This window comes from Dermacentor silvarum, chromosome 10, assembly GCF_013339745.2.
Source record: "Dermacentor silvarum isolate Dsil-2018 chromosome 10, BIME_Dsil_1.4, whole genome shotgun sequence".
Taxonomy (NCBI): Eukaryota; Metazoa; Arthropoda; class Arachnida; order Ixodida; family Ixodidae; genus Dermacentor; species Dermacentor silvarum.
In genome coordinates, this window is record NC_051163.1 from 6,103,869 (window position 1) to 6,128,427 (window position 24,559).

A 24,559-nucleotide genomic window follows, 5' to 3' on the forward strand; every position below is an offset into this window, starting at 1 on the left:
GCATCCGAACGAAGGGGAAATAGCGGCCATCCTTGCTTTGGATGGCTGAAGACAGATGGCATTTAGAAAGCGTTGTCTCCTACTGCATCCCAAGCGTACTTTTCAAAGCCCCTGCTAGGTAGCCATCAGTGGAGTCTCTATAGGCAGTGACTACGCATATAGAACGTTGTAAGTTAATCCACTAACATTCGTCTTAATATGGCAAATCAGTTCTGCGGAAGCCCGCAAGGTGCAGGAAAGTAAATGGAAGGGAAAAATTGACGTCCACCCGAATTGTAGCACGAAGCTACAAAGGAAACCCACACAGTTTTCTCAGAAACAAAGACACGTAGGGGTTTCCTTTGTAGCTTCCTGCTAAAATTCAGGTGGATGTCAATTTTTTCGTCCCTGTTTCATAAGATTCCTTTTATATTAGCTTTTCCTGTTCTACATTACATTGCGTACACTCACGAAATCATCTCACTGTATCAAGCTTTTTTTTTTACTTCATTATGATGCATTTTTTGCTGAATAAGCAATAGTCGGGTGACAACTTTCGAATTAAATACAAGCTCCACCCACAAAAACGCAACGCACGTGCACTTCACCTCCGAGTGAGAGCCGAGCCAACAGGAGTCTGCTCACGGCTTAATGACTTAATTGATCTCCTAATGTAAATGCTAGCTAATTGGAAAATAACACCTTGTTGTTCCAAGCAGAAATATTATTTTTGGCTAGGCAATGATGTAAGGATCACCCATAAAATTTGCCCAGACGTTCATATAGCCTTTCTAAACACGCCAAACCGCTTCACGTCAGGGTACTAAGCGAAGCAATTGGCTGGCGCATCGATATGAAATATTGTACTCAATCTTCATACCAAAGTTGCACGAGTGCCTACGGGTGAATAATTTTCTTGCGATCTATGCAAATTGTGTTTCAGTTCGCGCTTTTTATCGGAACTCGCGTGAATGACGTGTTCGTATAAATTCAGTCTGCTTCCACGAGACATGGGACTCGTTAATAACTGTAAAACGGCCTGTAACCGCATCTGCGTTTTTCGCAGAGAAGTTCAGCACGCCGAACATCGAAAAAACGCACGCAGGGTCCAGCGGCCTATTTTCCGCAGCTGCGAATTCGCAGACAAACGAACGAACGTGTGCGTGTGGGCAAAGTTCTGACTGGTGTTGCGGGGCGCTTTTTTTCTTTGCCGGGTGTACGTTGGACAAACTTTATCGCGCCTTCGGCGCTCGTGCCGAGTCAGTCATGCCGGATTATACCTTTCTCGTGCCTTGCGGCGCTCTACCTTCAACATCGCTGTTTTTTCCCGAGTGAGCAGTAGGGGCCGTAGTAGAGACTGGGCTTTCCTGAGCTGTATCGCTCTCGCTCGCGTCACCGACCCATTTGAATGAATGCGAAGAGTGCTCACCGAAGTTCAATCCGGAACCATGTGCAGCCCGCAAAATCCTCACTTATCGATTTATCACAGCATTATACAGTACATACCGACCCTTACCTTCGTATAGTAGGTGCCAGCGTCGCAGGCGGCTATCTAAGGACCAACTTTGTGAGATACGCGATCAGCTGAGAACCGGCGGCTACCGGCAGGTTGTGCCTCCAACACCCATTCACTTCATCGCAGCATTGCAGCATATTTACGCGTTCATTTACCTTGGTAATATATATATATATATATATATATATATATATATAATATTTGTTCTCTTAGGCTCTAGCACAGGGTAAACTTGTCGATATGCGACATCTCCATCACCTCCGAGCATGCCTCTGATCTCTGATATGCTCCGAGCCACAAAAAATTGGCGACAAAAATCTCTCTTGCCACGGCAGATGGCAGCACTTTCCACTACGTCAATGATTGCCGTAAAGCCGGTGTTGGCGATTTTCGCAGGTATTCGCTCTCATTTCAGCATTTCGCACACCTGGCGACTCAAGTAACAACATGAGTTGATGTGGAATGTGCCCCTCTTTTAAACACTCGGGTGCCGTAACCTTACCGAGGATCCATAGAGAAATATGGAGGATCGACCAGCGTTTGCCCCCGTCTGAACCACGATATCAACACACACGAGAGGAAAGAAGTACTGTGCAAACTTAGTGGCATACATTAGCTTGTTCATTTGACTAAAATGATACGTTTGTGTTTTAAATTAACAGTTCGTTTTGTTGTTTTTTGTAAATATGGTCCCTCAAATGCAAGCTAGCACACGACAGTAATACTCATTTATAAGCGATTAAACAAAGTCGTCCCGCCAGTACAACATTGAAGGTCGCTTTATTTATGGTCTGGCGTCCGGTAGCTTCAAGTTTAAAAAGGGCATTCGGCGTAAATGCCGTGCGCCGCGCTATGCGTGGTGTACAGAATCGCCATCAAGAGATTCTGAATGCATAATTTTTAGGAAAGGGGCTGTTGGTTGCCGTCCGCACCGGCGCCCCGATAATGCATAATCTAAAAACAGGAATGTGTCTGGTAGTGTGTGTGCGTTGAACAGATTGAAAGTCCGCGATTAACTCATACTGGCGCGACGACTCCGGTTATAACGCAGGCAAGAGTTTGCGCGGATAACGCTATTTGCTTCTCGATCAAGTGTTCTGCCAAGATATTGGGATCTTCTTACACGTGCCACCAGGCTCGAGCGCTGGTAGCGCGTGATGAAGACAGTTTAACGTTAACGCGCTTAATTAATTTTAAGCGGGGATACCTTATATCGGCGGGATGACGACGCAACTTCTCTGTTAAGAACGCAGGCGAGAGCTTGCGCGGGCAAGGAACGCGCTTATTTGGTTCTCAGTCGCTGTTTGAACGGATTCAACCACCACGAAGTGTTCAGCTGCCAAGATATCGGGATCTTACGCGTGCCACCAGGCTCGATCGCAGGTAGCGCGTGATTTAGAGAGCTTTAGTTTAACGTTAGCGTAATAGCGGGGTTAAGGAAATAGTGTTACCGTACCTAGTCTGGACACCTGGGCATGCGTCCCTCCCTGGCAATGAGCGCGTTCATGCGACAGCCCGAGGCCTCACCCTCCAGGCGCCGGTGGAAGGCTAGTCCAACCCAGACAAGGTGGAAACGATACCGCTTACATACACGCATATACTACAACACCACAGACTATCCCGTATAACATTCCCTCCACCACACGTGAAACTAAACCGTGCAGATGCAGCCGCTTGGCGCCAGCTCCAATTACTAATACGTTCCCCAGCCTTGCTCTCCGCCACACTTTTTACCCTAGCCAGTACCCCGACAAATGTGTTTTCTGTGGTGGACACCCAAATCTCTACCATTCTACGTAGGAATGCTCCAAACCACCCGGCCTACCTAGAATACCCAACGCCTCCCCATCGCAGTGGGAAGCCGCTCTTTCCAGCACAGCCTTCGACGACCAGCGATATCTGATCGACCAGGCCAGCCGGATAGCAGCAGCAGCAAATGGGGGCCCTTAGGGAGCCTACATGCAAGCGCTATTTGTAGGCTTGCATGTAGCGCTTGCATGTAGGCTCCCTAGGGGCCCTGGACTGAGGGCTCCACCCTCTGGGACTTTGTTACAAAACACCAAATAAAGTTTTCTACTTCTACTACTACTACTACTACTACTACTACCGCAAACAAACTTTGCAGTAAGCGAGTTTTAGTATACAGTGTAGTTTACGCACGGGACGCTATTCTATTGCGCTGGGAATTTCGCATACATAGCGTACCTGAGTGATTCTGTCTGTATGTGCCTCCGGAAAGTGGAAGAGGCGGCGTAATGGAAGCTAGGCGCGCGTTGTGTGTGTACTTTCCGTGTCCGCCGATCTGCGGTGAAACATTACAAGCTGTCTACCGTAGCATAAACCTCCGCAGCAGGGTCAGGGGGGTGAACCTTCCTATACCTCCCCTTGGTTCTCCTATAGCAGACGTTCAGTCGACGCTAGCGCCAAGGCGCACTTCAGTTAGGCCCTAGCGGATGGATGATGGTACTACGTACGGTGGCGAAAGAAAGTAAAAAATAAAGAAAAGCGGCGAAATTTTGTTTACCCTCCCCCTTTCGCTATAGCACTTTTTTCTTCCTTTTTTGTGATAACGTTGTTCCGCTCGTTTCTCCAAAGAGATGATGATGATGATAAGTGGTTCTTGAGGGAAAGGGAAAGGTTGGTGCTATCTTCTGCAGCCCTTGAGAAGATAGCGCCAACCTTTCCCTTTCCCTCAAGAACCACTTATCATCATCATCATCATCTCTTTGGAGAAACGAGCGGAACAACGTTATCACAAAAAAAGGAAGAAAAAAGTGCTATAGCGAAAGGGGGAGGGTAAACAAAATTTCGCCGCTTTTCTTTATTTTTTACTTTCTTTCGCCACCGTACGTAGTACCATCATCCATCCGCTAGGGCCTAACTGAAGTGCGCCTTGGCGCTAGCGTCGAGAAATCTCGACTTTGCCATCCCTCTCGCATGCCTCGACTCACCCTCCCCTCATGCCTCGCGCAATGCTCTCTCTCTCTCTCTTTTCTTTAACTACTGTCCGCGGCGCTCTCTCTCTCTCTCTTTTTTTTTTTTTTTTTTTTTGTCGCGAGCGTTAGACGCAGCGCCGGACCGAAGCGCGCGCTCCGCGCTCCTCTCCTGCCCGGCCGTGCCATTCGTGCTTGTGCACAGTGGATTTTTTTTGCGTTTTCATGCACGCAGTCCCGTTCATTATTAAATATCAAGCAAGCATGCGCCAAAATTGTATTAAAAATAATTCCGCATACAACACAACAGTTCTTTGGACTCACTTTATTGTGTTCGTTTGCGAAAACCCAACGCGGATGGTGTTTCATGTACGCACATGTAAAAAAACATTTATTGTAATTGCTCTATGGCCAATACGCAGAATAGCTTCTCACGGCCTGCTTCTCCCTCTGTCCATAAAATCCACCTCCGTGAAGTGCGCCGAGCATATTCTGCGGTTGTTGACCTTGTCTCTGGGCAAACCCATTAGGTCCATCCTTCCAGCGTACGTTAAAAACGCTTCCATCCCGAAGAACAGTGAAGACCATAAATTATAACATCGCAGTTGGAACATACAAAACTGAGCTCGTTTCGCGTCACGGCAGAGTACTAGTTGTGATATGTCAACCTTAATTGTCAGAAACGCATTTTTAAACGAAGGCGACCAATTAGCTAGAAATAAGTGCAAAGTGCACGCCTACACACGTGTGCCTTGCGATACGCACAGGTGGTGCTATATTTATAAGGATCTTTATGTTCGCTGCTTGTTGACATAACGATTTACTGCATCGTTGTGGTGTTTTCAAATCAGCTAGCTGCTGCCTCACCACCGGACAGCCATGTACGACTGCGCACAATTACTATCACAAATAAAAACCGGGAAGTAAATTGCACAGTGCTCACCTGTTGTCTTTAGGGATGCGGTAGAATTTCACGTCGCATGGCTCACTTCGTTTTGATGTGTTCGCACACCATTGAACCACACACGAACAGCAACAGCTACGAGCCATTGCGGGGAAAAGCCGACAAACATGCAACGGTTGGGTACCACACGGACCACGTGCACACTGCTAGCATGGAAGGTGAAAACCGCAAAACTGATAATATATAATGCCAGAAAAAAAAATTGCTGCCGTTTTGGGCGTTATCAGCACGGCCGACGACGAGCGCGGGCCGCGCCAGCCACGCCGCCGATAGTTGAAGGCGAGGGAGAAACGACAAAGTTGACAGAGGGTTGACAAGAAAAAAAAAAGGAAAAGCGATTTTGGCTTCGCATCCATCTCATGGATGGCGCTGCAATTCTCGTGGACAAAAAAAAAAAAAAAAAAAAAAAAAAAACCAGCGGAGTTTCCGAGGCCTGACAGGGTTTCGAAATTTACTGATCTCAGAGGCCATATGCCGTCTACCTAGTAAGTAATTAAGTAAGTAAGTAAGTAAGTAAGTAAGTAAGTAAGTGAGTGAGTGAGTGGTCCTGCTGATCCCTTTTGACGCAGGGCAGGTGTTTGTCAACGCCACAGGAGATGTAAAGAACAAGAAAGGAAAGAAAGTGAGGCGTATAAAGCAAAGAGAGAAAAAACAAAAATCAAACACAGTTCGTCACAGTCTTTGAGGCCGTCTGGTTGGTCCGGTTCACTGTTCACCAGTCGTCTCGGATATCACCAAAGCCGTACTGTCACCAAAGTACAACTTTCTGTGGCAATGAAGGGAAAGCCACAGAGCCAAAGCGCGCCCAAGTGAGAGCGCTTCTGAAAAGAGTCCCGCATTTTAATCCACGTTAGTTTAGGCTGGGGAAGAGAAAACATAAACACCTTATTGGCAACAGTTAAACATGACAGAATGCACCACCGAGTGTAAAAATTTACTTATTTTGCAGCTTTTCCCTTCCGCTTCTGGGCAAACGCGAAACCGTCGCACGTGGAAGCTGCGTCGGTTCAGCGTCTGCTCCGAGCAACCAAAAGCACTGTCAAACGCTGCCGGACTACTTGGCGCGGTAACACATGTGCAGCAGCCACGCGCCCGTAGCTTTCCCTTCATTGCCACAGAAAGAACCGCGTTGCCGCTTGATCGGTCGCGATCAGCTGTAGCTGGCAGGAGGAGGAGGAATAAACATTTATTGCGGAACCAGCACTTTAAGATGGCCGGGCCTAAGCCTCCCATGAGGGGACGTCGAGGGCTTGCCTCGCCGCCGCCTCACGGGCGTGCTGGGTCGCTGGGTCGCCCAGGTTTGGTCGTCGAGGGCGGAGCTCCGCAGAGCCTCACGCAACCTCGACGAGAGGGTTGTGGTGTTAATGTGTGTGTACTGTGCTGGGCACTCCCACAGCATATGCGGAAGCGTAGCCGGGTGAGTGCCACAGCACCGGCAGTTGGGGGTATTGTAAACTTCAGGGAATATAAGGTTTCTGCCGAAACGGCTGAAGAAGTGGCCATCGCCCTGGCCACTCTAGATCCCACCTGTCACACGTAGCTGGCAGAGGCTAGCGCATTTGGCGTGGCCGGCGTCGGCAAACCCGCCGCTGTCAGAGTTCACCTCCTTACTCCACCGATAGGTGGTGTTGGCATGTGAATTTTAGTAGGGAGCCTACATGCAAACAGGGCTTGCATGTAGGCTCCCTAAATTTTAGTAAAGGACTTTAAATTTTAGTGTTGCTATATATGGCATTCGCCAAGCGCGGTCACGTGGAACTCCGAATTGCTGCAGAGAAGCCGACCTACAGCAACGCCGTTCCTCCTTTTGGCCTCGTAGGGTGTGGCCTCGTGAATTCCAGCGCCACCTGCGCGGCGCGTTTGATTTTGTCTGACGGACGCGGCAGCTTTCGCGCGAGTGCCTGTTCTGTGCCCGTCACTCGCGTTATCGGCATGACAGGTTGCAGTGCACCCAGCAGTGAGTCTGGAAAGGTGTTTTTTTTTTCTTTCTTTTTTTTTTTTTTTTTTTTTTTACATACAGTGTGCCCGGTCAGCCATCCGACGCCGACTGCAGTGGGATTGGGACGCGGCAAGCCAGCTTCCAGAAATCCAAGAATTTGCGAGGTTAGCTTACGCCAGAAGAATAGCGACTTTATTTCTGGTTGTTGGAGTATGCCATTTGGTTCTAATAACGCGACAGTGTCAAGGGCCCCGTGTCGCAGAAAATCCGGCGTCGGCAACCGGCGTGCGATGCGGGAGGCGGAGAAAATCATCCCCAGCCACCCCGACCGCGCAGGCCCTCCACGTGATGCAAGGTTTTGGTGAACAAAAATTTAATTTCTCGCAGTGAAATCCGTCAGGAAAATGGTAAAGTACGACTTTGCCATTCGGCGTCAGATTCGCCATCGGACTGTTTACCAATTGTATTTGTAATTTGAATATTGTAATTCAAATTGTAATTGTAATATACGATTGTAATTTGAATATACGAGAAAACCTAACTTTGCTACGAGGAAACTCAAACACAAACCCCCTTTTCCAGCATTTCTACCAGACCTACAGCCACGCGTTGCGATGCGAACGGGTCCCGATAACGCTATCGCGTTCTACTCTTAAAGGCGAAGCATAAGCATCCTCCATTTTTTTTTAAAGGTACTGGTAAAAACGCGTAAAATAACGCAAGCGACCTGCTAGTGTGCATTTCGCGCCTACGACTTTACTGTGTTAAGAAAACGTTCGCAGCAGCTCTGCATTTTATTGCGTTGTTTGCGGTGCAACGCCGCAATCGAACCATGACTACAGTGCCTAGAGTAAGTACATTCTAGGCACTGTACCACGACAACCGAAACAAGCGCGAAGGAGACCAAAAAAGAGCGAGTGAGAGGCAGACGACAGAACGAAACTAGTGTTCCGGCTGACACCACATACGAGTACGCATCGAGCGGTCGGGCGGGTCCGCATTCCCGCGCGCACGTCACTGAAGCGAGTGCTCTCATTGGCCTCCGCTGTTCGCGGGTCGCGTCTTTCAATCCGGCTCCGCGTTCGCTCCTGAACGCAGCCCCTGCGCGAACGAGAGGTGGCTTCACTGCACAAATTTGGATTGCAAGATGGCGTATTTATCCCCAACTTTGCTCCCGTAGGGAGCATATTTATTTTATTAGGCTCCCTCAAATTTTATTCGAGACCCGTGCGGGAGTACTGCGCACTAAGGTGTATAGACGCCGCTTCGAACAGTCGGTGGACGACAGTACTGTGCAGTGCAGGGCATGCGGGGATGACGAGGAGAACATTCAACACATTGTACTCCGATGTGGTCGCTTGTGCCCTCGTCAACCAGAAGGCACAACACTTCCCGAGGCACTTGGTTTTGTGGAAGCGCGAAATGGCCACAACACAAACGTGCACCTCCTGTCGGCGACTTCCATCACGAAGGCCAGGCTTCTGAAGTGGTGTGAACAAGGCGCATGCGCATTGTTCATAGAACTGATGCAGCTTTTCTTTTTCTTTATCGTTTCGGTGAGGGCACCATGATGTCCCCACCCGATACAAAGGGAAAGGCCACAACCATCATCATCATGTCTCAAAGCATTGGGGTTTAGGGACCGTGGAGGCAAAATAGACTTTAAGCGGGTAGAAATAACCGAACGGAGGTTATCTGATTGGCGGCTAAGATCAAGGCCAGGTTTTAAATTACCGGTGAAATTTCACCCTCCACAAAGTACAAAATATGTATAGTCACGGCTAGGTGGCGCGTGCCGCCGCCCGATTTAAGGGGTTCAGCCTCATCCATCAATGTCTCCCGTTGGGCTTGGACGTGTTTGAAACGAGAAGCGATCTCGCAAACTCCGTAATGTTATCCATAATACTCTGTCGTAGAACGGAAGCGGCATAATACTAAGCGAGAGCCGTTTACACAATCATCTTCTACGGACGAAGTGAATTCTACAAAAAAATGTCGCCGTTTCGCCCGAAAGGCGAAGCATCGATTGCGATAACAAATTAATAGAAATCTATGCAAAGTGATGATATAGTTTTATCGGCCGTATATACTTGCAAACGGTCGCTTACAAACTAAATTAACAAGCATAGTATCAGCGCGCACAGACAACCATGAACACATCACACGCGATGCGCGCGAACACACTGTCAGAACGCTGGCGTGAGGAAGCACGGCCGCACCAGCGAGCGAAGTGACCTTCGCGCTGCCTCTTCTACGCAAACTGAGCGACGAGAACGCAGCACGCGCAAGGTATTGACCCTTTTCGCGGCGATCCCGTGGGCGCTGCCATGTTTGATCACGTGGTGACGCGTCCATTGCTTGCCTCAACTGCCTCCGTTGCCTCCTTGTTTACAATGGATATGTATGACGCCGGCGCGGCTTAGAAAACCTCTGTTTTCGGAGATATCGTAGACGGTGACTATAGGTGGACGACACGGAGCTTTGATCCCAGCTTCAGAGAACATGCAAAAGCGCTTTCGGAGCTGATTAAGCTATGTCCAAACGGCGCAAGCAGCGTATATGGTGCTATATATATATATATATATATATATATATATATATATATATATATATATATATATATATATATGGATATGACCTCTGCACGCAAGTGCCGATGTTTCCATTCCTAAGAAAATGTTTTAAATTACTAGAATTGTTTTTTCAGGAGTGGTTAGCATTGCCTACTGGAAAGAGGAGCAATACTGAGACACATATCATTACTGAGCCCACATATCATATACTGAGCCCAGGGAGCAGTATATGCCATTCAGGGCCATTTGGCAACGCTTGGACTATCACTATCAGCAGAGAAATCATCATTCGTACTATTTCCTGGAGTTAAAAGAAAATCTACACGCTTGAAGCTAAATATGGACGGATACCACATTCGACAAGTCACCAACGTCTGATTTCTTGGAGGTTACCTTGGACCACAGGCTACTCTGGCGCCGCGCTGTTGACCACGTTGTGGCGTCATCGTCACAGAGGCTACATGTGCTCAAGCGAGTCGCTGGCATATGCTGGGGCAACCACCCGACGTCGATGCTACGGCTACATACAGCGTTGGTTACCAGTCGGATCCTATACCAGCTACCCCTGATGTCACCCTCAGATAGCCAATACGAGCGCTTAGAAGCCATCCACAGAAAAGGTATTCGACTTTGCCTTGGAGTCCCTCAGTCAGTGTCGAACAAGAAAGTGCTCTACGAAGCTGAGTCACGCCCTCTGCGACTTCAGGCTTCCCAGAGTCTCATGATCCAGTTACTACGTGAGTCTACGCCCGGCAAAGCCCTGTTAAGACGTAAAAGTAACAGGCCGCGGTCACATTTTTATGCAGCACTGAACACGCTTCGCGTCTTAGGATTGCGCTGCTCGAGACAGAGGGAAAAGATAAAACCACCCTGGACATTCGAGGACATCACATGCGACTTAAGTATACCGCAATTGCAGTCAAAGAGCTGCATTCCATCTGCAGAAGCCAAGTCATTAGTCCTGTAACATTTGCAGACGACTTACCAGAACCACCTACAAGTATACACAGATGGCTCTGTCAAAGTAGACGAAGACCGCTGTGCAGCTGCATTCTGTATTCCTTCTCTGAGATATACATGGTCTGGCCGTCTGGACTGTATGGCCTCGTCGACAGTTGTGGAAGGCGCAGCAATAGCTTCTGCTCTGCGCAAACTAAAGACTCTGCCTCCTCAGAATGTGGTTGTCCTTACGGACTCAAAGGCCGCGTTACAACAACTATACCGCGGTCTGCCATCCACCAAGTTCCCACGCAAATCACTAGCCCTTGTGAAAGAACTCAAGAACAAAGGCTTCACGGTAAAGTTTCAGTGGATTCCCTCCCACATTGGTATTACTGGCAACGAAAAAGCTGATGCGCGTGCATACGCAGCGCTCTATCATCCTCCCAAAATCAAGGCTCCAAAGAGTAATCAAGTGAAAAAATCGGACATTCGAAATCACTTTGGGTCGCTTTGGGTTCCACCACATATGCCCTGCGTAACCAAGAGATTTCATCGAGAGGAAGCATCACTTTTATATCGAATCAGGACAGGATCTGCTAGTACACCGGCCTGGTTATTTAAGACGGGACGAATCAATTCTCCGAACTGTACGGCATGTGACGAGACAGGAGATATTGAACACTTTCTGTGGTCGTGCCAGCAATTCCAAGTTGAAAGGGACGCTCTCCTGGAGAATCTACAAAAAAAGGACCTTCCGCATGCGTGCCTGCAACACCTTGTATTTCCCGAGGGATAAGTTATAGCCCGCACAGAAACTTCACGTCTCCTTATGGAATTCTTAAGAGAGACTGGTTTGATGGACATATGGTGAACCCATTCAGCGATATTGTAAGAGACGCTCAGGCGGAGCAATTGCCGGCCTTGATCGCCAGGCTAAACCCGCCTGTTGCTACAATTCACCACCACCACCACCACCACACATATCATTGACGTGCATTTCACACGCCGTTGATAAAAGATTCTGCCGAAGGGATCACTGACGTCTGCAGGCCTTTTTCAAGGTCAAAAAGAGCGCAAAGCAATGTGAAGAGAGGTAAACATACAGCAACATATTCATTCTCTAGGCATAGGCTATCGATACCGTTAGAAATAATTGTTATTTGGCTACCTTGCTCATTTAAAAAATATAATAAACGTTGTTCTGTGTATATATTTAAATTGATTGTGTCTGTGCATAGTTTTCATAGCGGAAATTTAAAAAATGTTGAAGTGAAAAAATATGGATGAAGTAGCCGCCGCTGGTGCTTCTAATGCGCTTGTCCTCCTAGTATCAGGATTTGCAGAAAAGTGTGAATTAAAAGCCGTGCACGTCCGCGCAAACAATAATGCAGTAAGCTTCTAGGAAGCAACTCAAAAGAAACATCCAATGATGGGGGTAACAGAACTCTGGTATTGACACCTTAGGGGGGTGGGGAGGGTAGGCTTCGGCATCGTCGGGGAGGGGAGGTGGGCCTTCCCCCCCCCCCCCCCCCCCACCGGTGCCCCCCGTAGTCGGCGCCTATGAGGTTAGCTTTATTTTTGTTTTCATTTATTCCTTCATTCTATTAAAATCATAAGCTATATAATCTATCTATTAATTGTTATATACCTATTGACAAATTTGTTTACATTATTTTATAATTCTTTTTTTCTTATTCTTAAGCAAATATTCGAACACACCAACAACAAAGAAGAAAACTGGAGATACACGGACGCAGCGGCATACAGAACATACCCAATATTCTATCTTTTGGTGCCTCTTCTCTCGGACACTGTCATAGGGATGTTGGTGCAGCTGCTGTGGGGTACATAATTAAATCAGGACAATTTCCTTGCTAAATTCTTAAATTTTATATGAATAATTTCCTTTCGTCATTCAAAAGTTTTCAAAAGTGATCCTGATTAGACTCCGATAATTGTTTTCCTTCAATCACCCGATTCTTGGCCAATCCCCCATAGTGGGTACGAGCCACTTTTAAAGGCAAGCAAGCAAGCAAGCAAGCAAGTAAGCATACAGAACAATCTAAGCGCCAGCGTTCTAATCGTTAATTCCCTTGTTTTTATAACCGAATATAACCACCCCATTCATGGCCAATCCCCCACGGTGGGTATGCGCCACAACCACTCAGGTCAACAACAACACCAACTGAACAAACAACCGATTTGCAATCAGCGTGGTCGACAAGAAGGGCGGAGAACATACAGCCACGTCCATACGTGCCAAGGACGCGAGTACAGCGGTAGAGATAGGCATTGCACTGGCCATCGCAACATGCAAGAAGACCCTGGTTGCCGTGGTGACGGACTCGCACGAAGCATGCAGAAGGCATGTGAATGGAAGGATCGGAAATGCAGCACTTCAGCTCTTGAGAAACACCGAGATAGAAGAAGCAAGCATCCTCTGGACGCCGGACATGAGTCTCTCGCGGGGAGCCAGGCGGCGCACGCCCCGGCTCGAGATCATGCACGCCGAGCCATCTAGCTCCGACATACAGAGGACACGGACCAACGGCTGTCACGAAGAGTATGAACGGATATCCAAGAAGTACTCGGAGATCTTGGCGCACTACAACAAGCAGAGGAGTCGCTACCCACCCGCACATAAGATGATGAGTAGGGAACAAGCGGTGACCCGAAAAAGACTCCAGGCTGGAACCTACCCGCATGGAACACTGTTGCACGCCATGTATCCGGGGACCTATGGGCGGGAGTGCAAGTTCTGCCCGCCGGACACGCCCAACACCTTGCGCCACATGGCGCTGGGGTGCAGGAATAACCCAGACGTACCGCCGTCATCACCACCACCAGGCGGTAACAAGCAGAAAGAAGAGGAACCAGAGGAAAAATCGGAAGACCAGTGGGAGGTTCTGCTGGTGACGCAAGACCCTGAAAACCAGCTACAGTTGGTGAACAGGGCTCGGGCGGCGGCAGCGAGCCATGGCTACCTGGACTGAGGAGGCCACCCACCTTTGGGCTCAAGTCGAGGAAGCCTGGTCTAACAATAAAGTTAACTTCTCTCTGTCTCTATTGTTATATTGAACTACCCTGTTCATGGCCAATCACATAGAGGGGGCATGTGCCACTAACATCTAGGTTCTACATCTGTGTTGAGGCGGCAACAAATTCAGGACATAACGGTGCCAGCTACGAGACCCTGCTGCTATCACAACAAACGAGGGATCGCTGATGTCTTCCGACCCATGTTTCTTTGTGTGCCGAAAGACATTCGTCCTTCAAAAGCAACTCATTCGAGGCCAGTGAGCATTGTCTGCATAACGTGGATCATGTCGGCCTTCTGGGTACTCTTCCCGCGCAGCTGGACGTTCTCTCCTAAGCGCTGCCTGGTGACGTACCTACAGGACTGCAACGCTATACACGCCTATATAGCTAACCCCACAGTCGCAGTAACTGCTCAACCGCGTACACATACATGAGAGAGAGACACAAGCGTTGACACGCCGCTAGCAAACATTTAATGCTTCAAAAACACGTTCTCGAAAAACACGTCACGGAGTCTGTATCGTGAGGCATCCGGTGTTGGAGGTGCCAGAAGTGCACGCACCCGCGTTGGCGCAGGGGCGCGTGAGGCAGCGGTTGCTGGAAAAGCCGCGACGATATCCGCGCGGACGGCAAACGAGAACGGCAGGACTACGGCGGCGGCGGCGGTGATGGTGCGGGCTGTCTAGCCGAAGCCACGCTGCTCGCGGCGAAGAAACCGCAGCAGGCGCAGGCCGGCCGCGGGGTTTCCTCGGCCCATCCCGATGACCGGTTCACACTGCAGCCCACGGCCCAAGCCATAGCCTCGATCGGGGCCACGGTCCAGGCCGCGGCCTGGGCATCGACCTGGGACCGGTGGCTGCAGGCCCTGAGGCGTGCAGTCGTCATGTTTCGGCGCGGTACCTGGGGAGTTCGGCCGCTCAACCCGTGGCTGCTGGCCTTGCAAGGTCGCACTGTCGGCGCCTGGCCTCGCTGCTTTTGGACGGCCGCACAGGTGGGCGATGGGACGCGGAGGAGGAGCACCGGGAAGGCTGCGTTGCTCGCGGCGGCGCAGCAGCAGCAGCAAGCGCACCCCAGCCTCGGGGTTTCCTCGACCCATCCCGACGACGGGCTGGGCGACGCCGAGGTCCAGCGGAAGGTCCGCGCATCGCCCAAGGCCAGATGACGCCGAGCTGCCGCCCGCAGGGGGGTTGGTAGGCTGCTCGCTCATGATCTTGCTGCGTCGAGACTGACCTGTTCGTAGCACAAGTATGGCCGGTGCAAATGGAACGCACGGGTCGCAGTCCTAACCGCGGCGATGAATGCACGAGAGCACGAGAGCACGCGGCGACGCTCCGGCCCGTCGTCGTTTTCTTTCACAGCGAAGGTGCGAGTGCGACTGTAGGAGCGCTCGCAAACGTCATATGCGTATTGTCACGGTGTCCTGGGAAAACTATACAAAATTCACGGAGTTTATATTTAGAGGGAATTAGGGGGGATAAGAAACTACATGAGCTAATTAAGGGCTGAATGAAAATTATTAAACCCTCATTTCCCGCCTATTTAAAGGCACGGCATGAAACCCTCACGAATTTTGCCTGCTGCCGCGAGAGAACCGACGACAGTTCTATATTTCCAGAGGTGGTGGACCATGTTATGGGTGACGTGTACGGTGTAGATTAAATGCAGCATTTCTAGAAATTTACTTATACAAGATTACCTGTGTTATTTTTACAAGCCTAATATTAAGAACATCTAAGGAAGTTTGCATAATGTTCTAAAAACTCATCTTGCCAATTTGTCATTTTGAGAGAATAAAGGGAATCTGATATGCGGGGGCAAAGTTTCAAGAGGATCGCCTAACAACAGCTTTTGCTAAAGATTCCTTAGCAAGTGCTCGAAAACGTTTTGCGGCCTTCATCTGCTGTTTCCCAGTGTTTTATGTCATTTCATTTACTAAATTAGGAGTACCCCCAAGGGAGACTCGCCACTAGGGGGCCAAGGGGTACGGATGTGCCTTGCATGGGCTCCTGCATCTTTCGCAATTTAGTACGGATAATTACGTCTCATCTTCACGAGAGTGATGTTGAACTCAGAAAGACAAGCGGAAACACAAGGATGCCATGCTCTCACCGGTAGGTGGATTTTTTTACTCTCTCGCCATCCAAGTGTTGCAATCTCAAGATGCAGAATTGAGACGCACGACCATACTTGCTGGCGGTGAAGCTCTGAGGGCCGCCTCAGCCCTATATGTCTTTATTGCGTGCACAAGGCTCGCGCTATGGGGGCGCCACTAATCGGCGTCATATATGTAACACTTCCCTACCTCAGACAGTCTCTAGGGCGAGTAACGAGACCCTGGCTTCCTCACAAGTTGGGATCTGCGTAGCAATGGCGAATAAGCAGTGGTTTCAGGGGTCTCGGGTGAACTTTGTGCATTGGGTGCCAGCGCCGCTTCAAGATCCGTTGGTGATCCCTCATTGCTCACTTGTTCAGTCTGTGTATCAGGCGATAGCTGCGTTGGTAGCATACTGCTTGGTGGGCTAGAGTAAGGTGAATGAGAACGGTCATCCGGTCGGAGGTGATCACCATGCCGATTGCTGCTTGACCCGTCTGCGTGTTCCACCTGAACGGAAGACGAACTTGTTGGCCTAATAACAGTGGCTGGCTACCATGAAGGGCCTGGTCTGAAATTCTTGACGAGGACGTGCGAACCAGGCTGTGGCAACTGAGCGTGACGTGCTCCTTTGTCCTGATGTAATTTCTGCTTCAGCTGCTTCAACATGACACCACCTCGATGATCATGGGTACAAGGGTTTGAGTGGTGTTCTTAGTGTCCTGCCCATAAGTAGTTCTGCTGGGGTTTTGCCAGTGAGGCTGTGAGGTGGTGTCCTGTACTGAAATAGCATTTAGTAAATCTGGGTCTGGAAGTCGCGAGATGCCGACTTCTTCGTGCAGCTTGTGCTTGACCAATTGAACAACACGCTCGTCAGCACCGTTTGATGCAGGATGGTAAGGCGGCGCTCTGATTCCTCTGATTTGGTTTCTCTGTAAAAAGTGCTGGAATTTGACACTAGTGAACGCTGTGCCATTGTCTGACACAATAATGTCACGGATGCCATGAGTGTCAAAAACTGCTCGTAGACAACTAACTGATTGTGGCATCAGAAGATGGTGATGTCACTGGAATTACCTCAACCCATTTTGGGTAGGCGTCTACAATGACTAAAAAGTAACGTCCCTTGAATGGGCCTCCGAAATCGACATGTAGACGTGACCATGGTCTTTCAGGAAACGGCCAGGGTGTCGACTGCACTGGTCGGCGCACATGATGATATTCCTGGCACACCACACAGGATTTCACTTTGTGTGTGATGTCATCGTCGACACCAGGCCACCACACATGGCTTCCAGCAAGAGCTTTCATTTTTTCGATGCCTGGGTGACCCTCATGAAGAAATTCTAGTACTTCTCGTCTAAGTGAAGGGGGAATGACCACTCTCATTCCCCAAAGTAGGGAACCGTCCTGCAGGCTGAGCTCATTTTCACGAGTCTTGTAATGACTCCATTCCGGCTCATGGTGCAGCTGGCCACCATACAGCAAATTATCAGGAATCCGTGACAAAGGGATCTTTGCTTGATGCCTGGGCAATGGCTGTGGACGACAAAACGCGTGGATATTTGCCTTCCAACATAAATACATCCGCAGGAGCTTCCACGGGAAAGTTCTTAGTTTCCAAGGGCAACCGGCTCAGTCCGTCCGCATGACCTATGGTCTGTCCTGGGTGATAGACCAAGGTGTAGTCATAGGGAGACAACATGAAGGTCCACCGTATAATTATCGGGGAGCTGCGATCTGGAATAACCTTGTCATGGCCGAACAGTCCGAGTAACGGCTTATGGTCAGTGACAGCTTAAAAATGTCTTCCCCAAAGGTACTGCCGGAACCTTGTGACACCAAAGATGAGTGCCAGTGCTTCTCTGTTCAGTTGACACTAGTTTTTTTCGACTGGCTGTAGGCTCCTGGATCCAAACGCAATGGGACTCTCCGTACCATGAGCATCATGCTGGGACAGCACAGCTCCGAGCCCAAAAGGGGAAGCATCGCATGCGAGTACAAGTTTTTGCTTGGGATTATAATGCGCTAGGACTGGGGCTGACGTGAGAAGCCGTTTGACTTCAGCTACTGCGTCCTCTTGTTCTTCCAGCACCACGAGGTTGCAGCTGACAGCAGCTGATGCAATGGATGAAATACAGCAGAAAGGTTGGGCATAAACCTCCTGTAATAGTTTACCAGCCCTAGGAAACTTCGTAGCTCCTTTACATTTCTTGGCACAGGAGCATTAATGACTGCTTCAACCTTGTGTGGTGCCGTGTGTAGTCCATCAGCGTCAATGATATGACCGAGGTACTCCACACAATCCGTCATAAACTTACACTTGTTGTATTTCAGCTTGAGTCTTCTTTCTTCCATTTTTGGAAAACCTTGCCAAAGTTGTTGAGGTGATCTTTTTCATCTGTGCCAGTCACCAGGCAATCATCAAAATATACCACGACGTAATGTATAGGCCCTGCATGAGAGTCTCAATCTCTCGTTGAAAAATGGATGACGCTGTTGAGACTTCGAAAGGTAGCCTCTTGTATTGGAACAGCCCCTTTGGTGTGTTGATGGTAGTGAGCTTCCTTGAAGTGGGCTCCAAAACTAATTGCTGGTAAGCATCCTTGAGATCAAGTTTGGTGAACTTGACTCCACCCGAGAGCCTAGCCCACAGCTCTTCTACTTTAGGGATTGGAACACTGGCGCAATTGGTGCCGCTCATTCAGATGAGGCAACTGCCTCCAGTATGTCTTCTCGCTGGAGTCTCAACAGCTCTTCAAACACCTTGTCTACTAGTGCAAAAGGAACTGTACGAGCCTTGAAGAAGCGTGGCTTTGCTCCCTCTTGGACTGACAGCTTAACTGACATGCCCTGAAATGTTCCTGGACATCGGAAAACGACATGGAGTGTTGGTTAATTACTTGCTGGCAGTAGCGCACCCAGGATCTCTGCCAGGGGGGGGGGGGGGGGGGGGGGTTGACAGTTTGCCAATACCATCTAAACAGCACTAATTTCGATTTCTTCACGGGAAATTGTCCAAAAATGCGCTTTTTGCGAGTGTGCAGACGATTGCGTGTCTTACATTTTAATTACAGTACTCAAACGCGTAAGGAAAGAAAAGGGGTTAAACAAAAGGGGGGGTTAAGTCGGCCTCAGGGGGGGGGGGGGGTTACAACCCCCGAATCCCCCCCCCCGTCGGTGCGCCACTGCTTGCTGGACATCACTCAAAGCAGAGACATCAGCGACATTGAAAACGGGTATGTTCAGTGCCTCAATACAATTCCTTCCTAGAAGTGATGGGGCATCACCTTCAGCAATAAGCAGTGGAAGCACTCGAACGTGATTGTTGTACTTCGCTGACACAGTCACCTTACCAGTCAGAGGCTTGAGGTCGCCACAGTAACTTCTGAGCTGGACTTTGTTGTGCTGTGCTACGAGTCGTCAACGGCATGCACACGAACCTGCTTATTAGCGTTCTTTTTCTTGAACTGTTGAGTGGACGCTCGGTGGTTGCTGCCAGCGTGCGGAGAGCTAAGCCTACCGACGAATACGGACCGTCGCCTATATGGCCGTAATCGTCCGACGGGCTTTCGGTCAGGTTAGGCCTAACCAAGAACTCCCGAAGGAACGCGAATGGAAAAGCGAACGCTCAGCAAAGCGATATGGAAATTAGTCGGGGAGCGAGCGGAATGAGTGTGGAGGGCGCGCCGAACGGACCGAGCATGGACTTGGACGAATACAGCGGCAAGACGCTGACCCCAGAATACCCGTGGAAGCAAGAAACCAAGAAGAAACCCCACAAGAAAACAACAAACGAGAACCAAATAAAAGGAAACGAGAAGCCAGGCAACAATATTAACAGTGACCACGAAAATGCGCAAACGGAACCGACAGGAAGGCAGCAACGCGAGAAACGCGTCGGCGCACGCGGCAGCAGACTGCCGATGAAGAAACTGCTACCAGAAGACGAATATAAAGTCGTATTCAGACCACGAACGGGAATAAACATCTAAGTGTACCAGCAAAGTCATCACTCAGAGCATTGCGAATGCGAGCGGAATCTCTATCGCGGAATTTTATGCGCGCGTCATAATGCAGACGGCAATGGATTCAAAATCTCGTCATTGCTAGCACGGCCCTCGAAGAACGGGTGGACAAGTTGCTCAGTGTAGCCAAGATACAGCTGGGAAACGCAACCTGCGAGCTAAGCCCACGTCAAGTTTCTCCGCCGACGCCTGTCAAAGGACTCGGAAAGGGTTGTCTTCCGTGCCACAGTACTTGGCAACGGTGCGTGGCTTCTTATCTGCAGTCGTCCCTAGATGTCCTCCCCATCGATGATCCGTGCATCATCATGAGCCCGAACAGTGTTTATGAATACGTTCAGACTGAGTGCCCCGGAGCAAGTAGGTGCCTCCTCGGTTGACGTGAAAGACTTATTTTATTCTTCGCCCCACGACCTCGTGTGTGGTTGAGTTAGTCATTGCATTGATAGCTATGGGACCACTAAGTTTCAGAATGCATGTGGAATACACGTTGACAAGTTTTTAGAGCTCCTTAGTATTCACCTCCAATCGACCTTCATAAGCTAAAATGATGCCATTTTCATGCAGGGGGATAGCGTGTGCATCGGTTCCTGTATCGCTCCCGTTCTTAGCAACCTTTTACTAGCACGTTTTAACAAAAAGAAGCCTCATGCGTAGCCTCCTTCCGACCAGCGTTACTAAAGTTTTCCGCTTTGTAGATGATTTCCTTGTGCTTCACAGAACACAAAAGAGGCTATCTTCCGCGTGCAAAAGAAATTTTTGACATCTTTCAATCGGTAATGAAACCTTTGGTACTAACGATCGAGCATCCCTCAGACAATAAGATAAGGTTTTTAGAGCTCGAGATATCGTCTGAAATTGATCAAGTATGTCGGACATACAATCCCCGCTCGAAAAAAAAGTATTCTCCCCTTCACGTCTACGCACTCAAAAACAGTTAAAAGGAGCATTGCTGTCTCAGAGCTGCTCTGACCCGCTCGTGCCACCACCGGGTGGCTAGTATATAGCTTCAAGCACCAAGTGCACCGGCTCACTCAGTCTGCTGACGGCTGTTCCAGAAAGGTTTTTTGGTGAACCTGCAGCTAGGGGGAGGGCAGCACGCGATGCACAGGATAAAGGGCCTCATTTGAGCACAGCCGTCATACCCTAGGTCCATGAGGTCTCGCACAAACTTAAAAAGAAAAAAAAAATGTCCCAGGTAAAATAGGCGTACGCGTTTTGTTCAGCGAAAGGGACAGGCTCTCGGCGTGGTGCCGCAAAATTAACAAGGAAGGCCCCGGAAAAGTAATCTGAGAGAAAAAGCAGAGAAAACTTTTTTGTTGAATGCGCCTACACCGTTGTTTATACGATTCCGTTCACGTGCGAACGCTGTTTTTTGGCCAAACAGGCCGATGGTTGAAGGACTGGCAGAGAGAGCATGTGCACATGTACTCAGTGAAGGCAACTGTACCCAGTCGTTTAGCCCAGCACTGCAAAGACTGCGGCTGCCAGCCTATCTTTGATAAATGCACAATATTAGGTCGATATAAAGAGCAAAGAGCACGTGAGACTTGCGAAGCGTTTTGTATCCAATCACACGGAAACTCCTGCGTCAGTGTACCATGTTTCCCTGCATAGCTGTGAGATTATTTATTGGTAAAAAAGCTTGTCCCCCAGCCTGCTATGACAACGCACGTGATGTGATGATTTCATTCCTATCCCGGCGTATATACCGCGTTTTTGTTGGTCTTCTGCACTGAACTTGTGTATTGTATATATTGCAATCCCCGCAATAAACCAGCGGTTCTTAGTTCAGCCAACACCACCTAGGTATAGCACAAGGTCTACGCACTCCGATCCAAGCGCTGCTTGTTCCCGTCCTAATTTCTATCCTTATTTCATTAAAAAAAAGGGAGGAACCTTCTATCTGGGATAGCCGGAAGCATGGTGTGTGACAGCTTGGTTATATAATTTAAATTATGTGGTTTTACGTGCCAGAACCACGACCTGATTATGAGGCACGCCGTATTGGGGAACTCCAAGATAATTTGGACCACCTCTTGATTATATAATGTACGTTGTACGTCGTGATTGCTTTTTCGTGTCGAAGTTGGGATTTGAACGATTTACATTTCATCTGCTTTTGCTTGCTGTTCACCATATATAACCTTAAGCATTTTTATCATGCCAACACAAATAATTAATCAAGAACCTCTTAATCATTAATGTTTCCAACGTTAAGTGTAGACAAGAGCATTAAAGAGAATGCCCTGGCTTTGCTTCTATCTCCTTTTTTATGTTAGTTGTACACTTTGTTTAAAGAGAAAACACACATTTTTTTATTGTCACTATACTTTTATTGTAATGACTTTTCGTGTACCGCGTAAGCGATATTTCGTTTATATTCCGGGGTATTACGTGCAAAAACCACGCTATGATTACGAGGCTTGCCGTAGTGGGGACCGGATTCATTTCGACCACCTGGAGTTCTTTAACGTGCACCTAAATCTAAGCACACATCCATTTCGCTCACTTCGAAATGCGGCGGCCGTGGCCGGGAATCAAACCCGCGTCCTAGAGCTAAGCAGCGCCATAGCTTAACCGCTAATAAGCTACTACCGCGGGTAAAGCAACATTTCATTGCACGTACGCACGTCTGGGCCGGTATTTTGGAGCGATGCCTTTCCAATGCTAATGCCTTTTCGCGCTTTTCGCGCTTGGTCAGTGGTCAGGGCGACGGTCCACTCACGTTATTAGCTCACGTTATCATAATAAAGCATAACCCATCGCTACAAAGGGCAAGGCACCAATAATAATAATCATCGTCAACTAGTTTCCTCCAGCGTGATCGGGCCGGGCCTGATCATGCACACGCGGACCCGGGCCTGGGCTGGGCTCGGGCTTCATAAAGCGGGCCCGGGCCAAAAATCAGGCCCATGCAGTGCTCTAGTGCGTACCACTGAATACTCTTCCCTCGACAAGCCTCGTACAGAGGCCAACACAGTTCTCTAGAACGCGCAAACCACGTTCTCAGGACTGCGCTGGCGATGTCTGGAGATGACATATGTTGCACCACAAAATCGACTGTATGTGAGGTTGCGTGACTACATTTACAGTTTCCATTGATTTCTCTCGACCTGGTGGGCGACTTAAGCTTTGGTAGCTGCTTTGACCCTCGGGAGTTGTGTTGACTTCGGTAGTACATCGCCTTCGCCCTTGCGACATTGCTGCGTCCGCGTCGCACACTGCATCCACCTCATTTGGAGTTTGCATTTCGGCATCGCCTGTGAGCGATGCTGTGCATAAACATAAACATAGCAGTACAATAAAGTTGCGATTTTTGCGATGGATAAGCAAACCATTCTATGAGATCACACGTTGCATAGGATGAAAGTAGACGAAATTGGACGCATATCCGTTAGTTGTAAAGCATTTAGTTAGCCGCTTTACTAAAGCTTCGCTTTCCAACATGTGCGGTGTATCTGCATGTTATTGGACATCAGAGCAGTCCTAGGTTTTCCAATTGAAGACGGCACCCTGCAACTGATATGTTCAAATTATTCGTAGCACCACCTCCTCAGGAGACTGCAGCTATACGGCTTACACATTACAGTAGTGCTCGCCTACATCCCCTTTTTAGTAAGGACGACGTTTGGAGAGCTCATTTAATGTAACAGTTCGTCAATGTCCATATTTTTAACAGAATATGTGTTTTGGGCGTTAATGTAGCCAATAATTTTAAGCCACTTTACAGGCGTGCGGCCCTTAATATTTACATGTCACCATCGCAAAATGTTATGTTCGTAACATAATTGGGCTCTTCCTCTTGAAAACATTTCTGGTACTCTTTGACTCTTGCGCCATTAAATCCCATACATCAACCAATATATCATGCATCTGATATATGTACAGATAGATAGATAGATAGATAGATAGATAGATAGATAGATAATAGATAGATAGATAGATAGATAGATAGATAGATAGATAGATAGATAGATAGATAGATAGATAGATAGATAGATAGATAGATAGATAGATAGATAGATAGATAGATAGATAGATAGATAGATAGATAGATAGATAGATAGATAGATAGATAGATAGATAGATAGATAGATAGATAGATAGATAGATAGATAGATAGATAGATAGATAGTATCAGAGACGGAGAGGTCGACCTGAGCTAGTGCGCTCTAGTCTGCCACTCTGCACTGGGGAAGAGGGAAGGGGAGTGAAAGTACTGAGATGGATAATGATGATGATGAGGAAAAGAGTGGTGAGTGCTTATGTACATTAGACGGTGGCCCTACTAGAGAGAGAGAGAGAATAAACATCTTTATTATGTAAATGCAGCTTTGGAGATGCGTCCTCATTCCAGAATGCCTTGAGCTCGGGCCGCGTCCTGGGCCCTCGCAATCAGCGATTGCTGATCTTCGAAGTCGGAGCTGGCCAAGGCTCTCTCCCAAATCTCGTTGGTGCACTGGTAAGGGTTCGGAGGATTGAGTGGTGCCTCTCTGCAACCCCCTACTATGTGCCTGAGGGACCCGGGCTCTGCGCGGAAGCGGCATTGCGGAG

At 48.7% G+C, this 24,559-nt stretch overlaps 1 protein-coding gene and 1 non-coding gene across 2 annotated transcripts in view; one reads left to right on the plus strand and one right to left on the minus strand.

Moving 5' to 3' along the window:
• The window catches only part of LOC119431152 (uncharacterized), a 52,005-nt gene extending 50,387 nt beyond the window's left edge, over window positions 1-1,618 (minus strand). The window contains exon 1 of the mRNA XM_049657426.1: window positions 1,496-1,618. The gene's annotated coding sequence lies outside the window, so the exon portion shown is untranslated. The remainder of the gene's footprint in view (window positions 1-1,495) is intronic.
• A 692-nt stretch (window positions 1,619-2,310) lies between these two features.
• Window positions 2,311-2,437, plus strand: LOC119432059 (U11 spliceosomal RNA). The gene has a single exon (XR_005188130.1). It is a non-coding gene; the product is annotated as a U11 spliceosomal RNA (small nuclear RNA).
• Window positions 2,438-24,559: the final 22,122 nt, after the last annotated feature.